We start from the raw sequence: 5,820 nt of genomic DNA on the forward strand, positions 1-5,820 counted from the left end.
AGTAACAAGTGACCAAAGTTTTCAAATAATTGTAGTGGAGTAAAAGTACAATATTTGCCTCTGAGATGTAGTGGAGTAGAAGTAAAAGTATATACAATTGGAAATATTCCAGTAGCCTAAAGTAAAAATACCAAAAAGTGAGTAAATGTACTTAGTTACTTTACACCACTGTGCAAACCTTACTCAAGTATTCTGTTATGCTATAGCATGCTAGATTTAAAATACATTTTACATTTCATTTCATGTGTTTGTTTGTTTGAGCACATAATATGGATATTCATTAATAAGGACCACAATGGAAAGTCCCCAGGACTTTGTTGTGTTATCCTTTTAGCCTTAAAGTCTGAATTTACCTCGTGCTGTTTACATTTCTGACTAATAAAGTATTCAATCAATCAATCAATCAAAACATGCAGTAAAATACATAAACAGAGAGAGAAATAAAATGATAGGAGTGGGAAGGGGCGGGACTAGATATGTTTTAAACTCCTTCCTATGCTTTTTTCCAGCACTCTGGCGTTATATGTATTCATTATTTTCCGCACATTTTTAGTAGGGGTCCCTTTGGTGGCTTACAGGTCTGTAACACTGAGAGCGTACACATGGAACCAAATGGACCCTTACAGATCTGTAACACTGAGAGCGTACACATGGAACCAAATAGACCCTTTCGGGACAGAATTTGGGGTCCCAAAGATTTAATAAATGGTATCAAATGGGGGACCGTGGCCTAATGCATATCAAACTTTTTAGAAATTCCAAAGGTTGACAATCATTTCAGTTGCGTATACTGTAAGGCACAGCTTGTACTGTATTTTCCTGTGTGTGTGTGTGTGTGTGTGTGTGTGTGAGTTAATGCTAATGCTGCGGTGAGTTGAGAGGAGCAAGTGAGAGTTTTCATTTTTCCCCAACTGACAACCTGACCACAAAACGCCTACTGATTCCAACTGACACACACACACACACACACACACACACACACACACACACACACACACACACACACACACACACACACACACACACACACACACACACACACACACACACACACACACACACACACACACACACACATACACACACTTGCCATGCGCGCAGGAACGCAGGCACACTAACACAATTGTGCTATTCAAAAGAGATAGCCATCTCAAAGGCACTCACCTGGTTAAATAAAGGAGAATAATAATCCTACTATAAATGTGTATGTGCTAAATCTCTGTCTATCTGTATGTATGCATGTGTGTATCTTCTGTAGGCCTATGTATGTGTGTACAATGTTCTGTAGGCCTAAGTTTGTGTGTGTGTGTGTGTGTGTGTGTGTGTGTGTGTGTGTGTGTGTGTGTGTGTGTGTGTGTGTGTGTGTGTGTGTGTGTGTGTGTGTGTGTGTGTGTGTGTGTGTGTGTGTGTGTGTGTCAGTATTTCAGTATTTCACGTACCTCAAGAACCGATATATGGGACCGATTGACTTCAAACTCGGCCTGCGAATCACAGAGGACCCGAGGGAGTAGATATGTAGACTCATAGGATGATGATGAGCCTATGATGACCAGCGACACGTTGTCGGCTTGTAGATTGGCTATTTACGCTATTTTGAACATGTTTGAAATTGTTTGAATTTTATTTTATACTTTAGGGATGCTAGGTTGAATTACTGTAAACACAAAAGGTAGGATCGAACTCGTAGCGAGGACCCCCTTCCGCTCCAAGCCACTCCGTTCGGGGCCTTTCATAGTCCACTTCCTCCCGGGTGCTTCGATCTGTGTTTGTTCCCACTAACAACAACAACACATGTTTAATGCAGTGGTGCTGTTAGCAGAATCTGTCCTAAGAGATCAATGTAAACATGACCTTGATGTTGACCCCTCTTCCTCTGGTTTAAAGTAAAATCCTACAATCTTGTACCTTGTGGACTCACAGGCCTCACATGAAAGCGTCAGCACTCAGGCAGGGGAAGTATATCTGGCTCTGAGAGTGGCTGCATGCTTTTTCATGTCAAGGACCCCCAAATTGATTGAAGTATTTGGCCGCGGACCCCCATCTCAAAATATGTTGTACCAGTGACCCCCAGAAGCAAAGATTTGCGTTAAAATGTTCACTAATGTTCAATATTTTTGAAAAATAGCAGATCTACAAGCTGTGATCTTGTATATCTGCAATTTTTTTAATAGCCAAATTATAAAAGTATTCTTTGAGACAGAATGTGCCTAACTTTTGCAATATTACGCAGGTGAAAGTGAAAGATGAAAGTAATCAATATCCATCTTTCATGATCAATATGTTCAGTATGACTGGAAGCAGATGGTCAGAAGGATCAATTTCTCTCTGTTGCATCCCATAGCTCTCCATAAAATTAACTTAAAAATGCATCAAGTGTTTTAGTCATAGTTCTAAGAGTTTTATGAGAGTTTCTTTCTTTCTTTCTTTTCTTTTCTTTTTCTTTTTTGAGTGAATGCTGCATCCTGTTACAGGTTTGTTTTATAAGATCAGAAAGGTGTGCGCTTAGCAGACTAGTTATTAGGTCACACCACACACACACACACACACACACACACACACACACACACACACACACACACACACACACACACACACACACACACACACACACACACACACACACACACACACACACACACACACACACACAGCAGAAGGTTCAGGAAATACTCATTGTGGTCAACATTGCAGTACTATGCAGGTGGCGTGGGGGGGGGGGGGGGGTACTCTTACGAGCATTATAATGAAGGAAAAAAAAGTTTTCTGTCCACCAGCCTGTCAGTCTGCATGGTGTTATATTTGTTTATATATATTTGTATTATATTTGTGTCACAGTGCATGCATGGCAACACTGGTTGTGTTATTGCTTGCACATGTATATGTGTATTTGCATGTACGGTATGTAAGAATCATGCATGCCTATAATGTCCCTCAAATGCTTCTGCACCTTTATTGAAAGCACATTAGACTTTTGTTATTGTCTCCGCCCGGCCGAAAGGCATGGCGAGAGAGTATGTTTTACCCCCTGTCTGTCCGTCCGTCCGTGTGTCCGTGTGTCCGTGTGTCCATCTGTCTTCGAGCGGCTAATCTCCGGCACCGTTGGCCCGGCCGCTGCGAAACTGTGCACACATACTCCCTGGATGCCAATTCAGAACCTCTGGGCCACATTTTTCAGATTGGCCTGTTATAGCGCCACCAGGAGGCCGATTTGTGCAAAATCTATTTTTTATATTACTCCTACAGATTTTATCCAAACATCACGCAAATCGTTACACAGTATCTCTATAGTCATGTGATCAACACAGATCTGTCTGATTTTCCATATTCCATCCTGTATGGCTAAGGTTGGCTTCCAAAGTTTGCAGGATTGGTCCATTTTGAACTAAATGCCTCAAATCATGAACGCAGCTTGCTATTTCCGTGAAATTTCACACGCACATTCCCACTAGGCCGAGGAGGAAATGCCACTTGAAAATGTTCAAATCAGCCTCACGGTGGCGCTATAAAAGGCCAAATTGCGTTTTTAACTGTAACTGCACCGATCTGCGTGAAACTTTGCACGCATACTCCCTAGAGGCCAAGGAGAAACATCTGCCCTGCATTTTTCACATTAGCCTTTTATAGCGCCACCAGGAGGCCGACTTATGTAAAATACATATTTTGAGATTAAGCCTTCCGATTTTATCCAAATGTCACGCAAATCGGTACACATGATCTCTATAGTCATGTGATCAAGATGGATCGGTTTGATTTTTCATATTCCATCCTGATTGGCTAACATTGAGATCTAAAGTTTGCAGGAGTGGCCCGTTTTGAACAAAATTCCGCAAATCATGAACGCAGCGTCCGATTGCGGTGGAACTTTGCACGTACATTCGCACTACGTTGAAGAACAAACGCCACCCTTTTAACATTGCCCTATTATAGCGCCACCAGGAGGCCTATTTTTCTTTTTTATATTACTCCTACAAATGTTGTCCAAACATCATGCAAATCAGTACACATTATCTCTATAGTCAAGTGATCAAGATGGTTCAGTACGATTTTTTATATTCCATCCTGACTGGCAAATTCTGAACATTGCTGGCCCACAATAACCTACCTGACCTGGCGGAGACCTGTGCTCCGAGGAGCACTTTTTCTAGTTTAATCTATATCCTGATTGAGTTCTCTATCCTGATTGGATAAAATTGGAAATGAAACTGAAACTGAAACGAAAATGCATTTTCTGTTTTATAAAGAGCTGGAGAGACAAGGAGACTCCTTTTACTGAACAAACACTCTATAGCAATGAGTACTATCAGAATATAGAGCTATTTCACACTTCTTTCAACCAAAGAAAATCACTTACCCTACCTTTAACTAAACATTGGAATATTGGATCAGAGTTTTTTGGGTTAACTACCCCTTGATGGTAGGGCATGCTTGGCTGCTTGATTTGATAGGCAAGCTGTGACAACAACCTTGGACCGTATCAGCTGTGTGAGAGAGGCTGTGTGTGCAATTATACATTACAGAGTCTGCTAATGAATGCATTTATGGTGAAATGTAATGCTGAAATGAAATGTGATGAGTACAAGGAATGGAAATAACTTTAAGTGGACACTTTTTTATGGTCCTGTCAAGGATTAAGTGACACTGACTATACACCTACAGTGAAGCCTGTCCCGTTAAGCCAGTGCCAGACCATTTGTTGGAGCTGTTAATAGTCAGGGGATATTAGCAGAAAAAAATCCAATCTTGGAATAAATTCCTTACCAAAAAAAATCTTCACCAATGTGTTTTTAAAGGTGTCTAGTAACACATCTCACAAAGACTGAAATGCAGTTTCCCTAGGAGAATTTTTGACAGCTGCTGAAAGTTGGGGTACCCACCATTTCCCTGCATTTCCATGCAGGAAAAAAAAATCTAATTTTAATTTTGTTTTAAGTAGCATGTGAGGGGTCAAACTAGGGTGTTTTTATGATTCTGAATCCATTGCAAGCATTTGTTTTGCACCAAAACCACTCCTTGGGCTAAAAACAGCCCAATCTCAATGGGCTTTTTACATAAAAAATATACCTGGAAAAGGATGGCTATGGCTGTTTTTAGCCCAAGGAGTGGTTTTGGTGCAAAACAAATGCTTGCAATGGATTCAGAATCATAAAAACACCCTAGTTTGACCCCTCACATGCTACTTGAAACAGAATTGAATATTTTTTTTTTTTCCTGCATGGAAATGCAGGGAAATGGTGGGTACCCCAACTTTCAGCAGCTGTCAAAAATTCTCCTAGGGAAACTGCATTTCAGTCTTTGTGAGGTGTGTTACTAGACACCTTTACAAACACATTGGTGAAGATTTTTTTTGGTAAGGAATTTATTCCAAGATTTTATTAATATCCCCCGACTATAACGACTCATAGGACTCTGAACTGTGACCCTGACTACATAAACATCAAAACCCCCAAAACGTATATAAAGCTTTAGTGAAGTGCCCTCCTCAAATGGAGTGAAGTGGAAGTATACAATGACAAGTAGAGTATTTGAGTATTTACTTTCCTTACTGAATATGAACATGTTCCAAATAATGTTTAAGACCTGCTGTAATTATTTTACCAAATAAAGACACCCAGCACCCCACCACCCTGCCAATTATACTATTTTTATACCATAGCCACTGGCATGGACATAAACCACATAGCCAAGCAGCACTACCAAATATCATGTGAGTGTTGGACGTATAATTTTACAAGATTATTAATAGATGTGAAATGTTTTTTATCGCAATGTCAACAGGAATTAAAGGCCCTTGAAAGGCAACTCCTACTTTTACTTTCTGCC

The sequence above is a fragment of the Gymnoscopelus braueri genome (genome assembly GCF_963280865.1).
Source record: "Gymnoscopelus braueri genome assembly, chromosome: 2".
NCBI lineage: Eukaryota > Metazoa > Chordata > Actinopteri > Myctophiformes > Myctophidae > Gymnoscopelus > Gymnoscopelus braueri.